The sequence below is a fragment of the Apium graveolens genome, chromosome 7, assembly GCF_009905375.1.
Source record: "Apium graveolens cultivar Ventura chromosome 7, ASM990537v1, whole genome shotgun sequence".
NCBI classification, from domain to species: domain Eukaryota; kingdom Viridiplantae; phylum Streptophyta; class Magnoliopsida; order Apiales; family Apiaceae; genus Apium; species Apium graveolens.
Genome location: NC_133653.1, coordinates 207,874,096 through 207,880,095, shown reverse-complemented (window position 1 = coordinate 207,880,095; position 6,000 = coordinate 207,874,096).

The window sequence follows — 6,000 nt, the reverse complement described above, 5'->3', positions numbered from 1 at the left end:
TTGATTACATATGAAATAGCGTATTCGTTTGCCAAAATCGAAGACCATATATAGATTTCAGCAAATCCACTGCATCCGATTCAGAATCGTATCAAATACAATTCTTATAATAAGAACAAACACAAAACATGTATATATCAGTATATATACAGATTATATAATCATCATATGATTATACAACTCTCATAAATATCATATATTCAAACTATATACATACATACGCATATATAAACATAATAACATGTAAAACATACAAAATTGCATACATAATAGTCATGAAATATTGTATACATGTTATCATCATAAAACCAGTTAACACATAAATGAATTAAACACTTTCCGTAAGTAGCTCTGATGCCATTGAAGGGTTTCGAGCACATAAATGCAACGGAAATAGTAATTAAAAATGTGAAAAACCAGAATATTCGAAACCCACCGCAGGATCCATGCGAAAAATAGATATTTAATTCGTAGATCATATTGTTTAACTTAAGAATCTTTAAAAATTGGTTGAATAATGGAGATCCAGAGATTGTTCAATCACCACGCATCCCGCTCTCGTGATTTACGCTCTATCAGTATCCACACGAATGCTTGAACTCAAGGATTGAATGTTTACTCGCACAAACTGGTTTCTTCTTGCTTTCTCCATCTTCTCTCTTGGTGGCTAGGATTTTAGTAAAAGTCTTGCACCCAAAATCAGCAACACAAGATATATTATATAAAGAGTATAAAAAGAATTAAAACTCTTAACTAATTAGGAGTTATTATTAATTTGAAATTCGTACTTTTTATAATAATTAAATCACACTTAATTATTTAACAACTGAATTTCATAATTGATATTATTAAATTCGAATATCATTATTTATCTAATTAATAAGGTCATACTTAATTAATATTATAAATAATTCGAACTACTTTAATTTAATTTCAATCCAATTTAAACTAAATAATCCTTCAAGCATTCTTTGTGTGTGACCCTATAGGTTATTTTACATTGGCAGCGAATTTTAAATCTAATATAAAATCCTAAACAATGAGCGACATCTAGTCATACATCATTGCTACCCAAGTAATAAGAATTGAATCGGTGATTGATTAAATCTTTCGTGAATAATGTATAATATAATATAATCCCTTTAACTAAATATTATAGATTAAACTAGAGGCATGTAATGTGTCATCCTCATCATAGTTTAATCCAAGTTTTCTTGGTCAATGAGTAGACTATCATATCAAATCAACATTTGAGCGTGGCCACGCATTTCATAGTTTAGCACTTTCTCCCCCTCACTAGCTGACTCTCCCTGGCTAACTGGAATAATAAAATCTTTCTCCCCCTTTTTGTTAGCATCAAGTTGAGTAGAGTTTGAGGTTTATGCAGCCACTAATTTCTGAAGAACCAGTGTCATTTGAGCTTGATGAAGTTAAATTTGAGTGATAGAAGTTTCTAGTGTCTTTAGCCTGGTGTCCAAAGAATCCACCTTGCTACTAAGATCAGAGTTTTTCCAGAGTTGTCTGTTGATATCAAACATTATTGTGTCAGGAAAAGCAGACTCCAATCTTGCAGTGATGTCCTTTTTGACTTGACCAATTTCTTTCTTGAGCTCAGTCACTTCTTGAGTTTGCTTTAGAGATTGGATTTTGTGCAAGTGAAGAGACTCAAGGTGTGCTTGCAGAAGGTTCTTGGTGTTGGGATTTGTAGTAGCTTGAAGAGTTGTCCGAGTCTGGTGGATTATGTGAAAGAGAGTTGATTTGAAGTGATGCTCACTGCATTCTTTGCTAAACATCCATGATGGAGTGTTTGTGCTTGATCTATGACCTGCTTCTCCCTTATGTCCATGAAATCTCCTTCATCATCATCACCATCATCCCCAAAGTTTTCTTCAAAACCACCAGTTGGATATTCAAAATCATCACCAGCTGTGGAGGGCATAGTAGTGATTGCATCTTTGGCCCTTTGTATTGAAGCTGTTGTGTGCACCAGGTTGAGAATTCTCTCAGAAGCCACATTGTCCTGTTAAGCAAAAACCTGAGAAGCTGGAACAGAGAAAGTATATGCCTCAACTTCATAAGAAACAGAGTCTAAGACAGCTTGATAATCTTGCTGAAATAGCTGTTTCTTTTCAGCCTCATTCACATCACTTAACTCACTAACCATGGGCTCTTCCCATTCTTCAGTACCTATTTTTCTCTCATAATCTCTCTTTTCTTGCATCAAGGGCTCCCCTTGCCTTCCCACCCCCACACCCTCACCTCCACCTTCTAAGGTGGGAATCTTCTCACTCACTTTTGCCAAGATGGAAGAAATGGCTTGCATATGTTCACTCTTTTCCTCTCCTTTTGCCTGAGAGCAACTCAGCCTCTCACTATGTTCACTCCCTTCCCTCAATCCTAGGAGTGATTGTATAACTACTAAATCATCCACACTTGTAACAATGGTTGAGATTTCAAGTGGTGAAGTGATAGTCAACGGATGAGAAACATCCGTTGAGGTAGTAGTTGAGAGTTTCCACGGATGACTGCTGTTAAGCACATCCGTCGAAATATAATCACTAGTCAACGGATGAAGAATATCCGTCGAGATAGTAGAAATGACAGAGTATGAAGTTGGAACTATTGTAGAATATATGGTGATTGATTTGAGATTTTGCACAGATTTTTCAGTAGAATCAGAAAGCAATGGCAAGTGAGCCAACAAATCATCCAAAAGATGATGCTCACTTGCTTGAGATTTTGGCTTCTCCATGAGAGTTAAAGATGGAGAATCGGGAATTAATGTGTGAATCATATCCATATCCAAAGAATTTGTGGGTTAGTTTGGTGTGTGAGGTGCTTCTATTGTTAGAAATTTTGGTTGTGACTCCATATTTACAGGAGCCACATCAAACTGACTTTGAGAAGGTGCTGTAACTGAGTCTTTGACTGCAGTTTGCACAGTGTGTGCACCTTATGTATCCCCAAGTATTTTAGATTTCTTCTTTCTTGTGTAAGTTTGGGGTGAGTCTGTGTCCCTAACCCTTTTAGCCTGTGCTCTTGGCTGAGAGCTTTGTTCAATAGTTACATCCTTTTGGGAAGATACAACTAGTAATGAGCTAGAATCCATATTAAGCACTACAGTTTGTTGGGAAACTGTATTGTGGCTAGGCTTGGTTACACACACCTCTCCATCCTTATCCTTAGGGTTTCATTTATGTTCGCCCTATCCCTCACCAGGTTCACTTCTCTTCACACTCCCCTCTTGGTTTTTAGTAGTTTTTGAAACTAGTCCCTTTTAAGAGAAACTAGAGTGGGGTCTTTGAGGCTTGGTTTTGGAAACTTTTATTTTAGTGGCTTGGGTAGGCACCTGTTTGATCAATGTCACAGATGCCATAGCCACAATTGTCTGCAAGGAAACTGGTGGTAGAGAAGTAGAAGGGACATAAATATTTACCTCACTTACCTGAGGCCCCTCCATGATTGGCAAGTAGACTAGAGGAACCTCATAGAGGTTGTTTGCCCTATTCAGATCAGCAATTACCCTTCTTTCTTGAACCCAAAAATCAAGCTTATTGGTTAGGTTCTCAATGATAAGATCTTCAGAAACAAAATTATCTAGCAACATAAAGAATCTAGCATAATATATGTTTTTAGACCTCTTCTTAATATATCATAGCTTAAAACCTAATTCATACAGGACAGACTCACTGTAGCGCCCTCCAAACCCGGGTCAGAAGTTTGGGGTCTACACACTCACACCTTATTTATAACCTGCATATAACAATAATAAAGATAATAATAATATGCAGTGACCCTACTCACCAACTACCACGGACCGTAACAGGTTAAAGTATGCACACAAGCCAAACACACACTTATTTTACAAACCTTTCAAATTCCAACTATCTAAACTCAGAACTGAGTATTAAACTTTATTACAAACTTTTACATACTTAAAATACTCCAAAAGGTGCCTACTAGCTTAACTCGATCAACCTGAACCCCTAGCTCTCGCGTTGGACTGGGGATTCTCGGTACCAATAGGTTCCTTCTTCACTGGAAAAGAACATAAACAACATCGCACAAATGAGCTAACTAGCTCAGCAAGTCACAATGACAAAACTGAGAATAATGATCATCAAGTGAAAAAGGTTTATGATATTGAGTGAACAATGAATTATGATTTAGAATTGGATATTATATTTTTATTTTAAAAATCAAGGTTAGGATGCTGATCAGTCACGCACTAACCCCGAGCAAAGCACACAACGCTGCTCTAACTACTGGATCCAAGGCACACATTGGCCTAACTTGACCATTATATGGCCTGACCATGAATCTGGTCCACCATTTTATAAAAACAATCCAATTCTAACATAATAACAGGATAAACAATAATAAGCAATAAACAGAATCATTAACAACATTGGACATTCAATAATGAAATGGTTTCAATTTTTATAAGGATCAATATGGCATTTTCAAAGTTTGGCTGTTAGGTAATGAAAGAATTGGATAACAAAGGAATCAATGTTTCAGGGTTACCAGGAATTGGTCTTTCAAATCATAAGGTACAATGGTTTGAGTATATAAGTAATTCGGTTCAGTGTTTGGTATTTAGTTTGTATGTATTTGTGGAGTAGTATCGTATATTTGTGGTTCGTATTTGGGTGTAGAATAATCAATGGTTTAGAAATAATAAGGTTTACGACTCAAGATCAATAACTGGAATCAGGGTTTTGGGTTCAGTGCTTCAAAGCACTTGCAATATAGAACAAGACTTATCAATCCACTACACTATATCTCGAGAAAGTTCAGAACACTTGCCTGGTATTAGCTTATTATACTGCGCTCACTTTCAATCACAACTGTCTTACTCCTCAACTATCTGTTTCCTTTTCCTATGCCTTGCCTCCTCTGCTCACATAATATAAGCATCGATCAATATTCAACTCATACGATTCTATTTGACATGTACTTCTATCTACCCTTCGTTTCACCCAAATCCGATTAACGGATTGAAAGTTATACTATAAACAAGTAGATACCGAACATATAGACCGACAGTTAACCAACATGTCACATATAGCACATAACACGTCAAATAATCAATGATATATCATTTATAAAGAAGTCTCGGGTCATAAATAGGCTTTCGGGTATTTAAACTGATTTTTAAAACATTTTTCAGAATTAATAGTCCAGGGACTAAACTGCAATTTTGCAGTTTAGTCGCCGGAAAAACGACGGGCTCGCCGGAGAACTCGTCTCCAGCACCGTCACCCCTCCATCTCCTCCAGATCACTTCTACTCATCACCAGGAATCTATTTATGCAATCAAAACATTTCAATAACCCCAGACTTGGCCGGAAATTGGCCAAGAACATCGCCGATTTCCGGCGAAACATCGAAAATTTAAAAACACAACTCCCTTCGATTCACTAATCCTCTATTAACGAGCTATATACCAATCGATTACAAATTTCATAAGGAACACAATCTACTATAAATCAATAGTTAATAACCCCTAAATCAAAAAGCCCCAAATTTCAATTGAAAACATTTATACGGGTTATAAACCCTAATTTTAAAATTCGAAGATTAAACTCAATTTTGAACATGTTATTGAACTCCAAATCAGACGTATGACATATGAAAATCATCAGGAAAACAAGCTCTACAACATGCAAACATCAAATCATTCAAACAATCATCAGAACAGAAATTCATAATTTTAATAAAAATAATTCGAAAATAATTAAAAATATAGAAAATAAACCTTGATTTCTGCAGGTATATGGTTCACAGAATCTGAAAGTACTCCTCGAGACCTTCGATTTGGTTACTCCAACTTTCCCAACCGATTTCAATAACACCTTGAAATTATAGTTTGATTCTCAAAAGGTTTTATGAATTTAGGGTTTTTCTCTAGAAGATTATATATTTAGCTGAATGCAAATGATTTTGATACGGAATAAAATACGGTAAAGGCTATTTATAATTACGGAAAATTAGTAT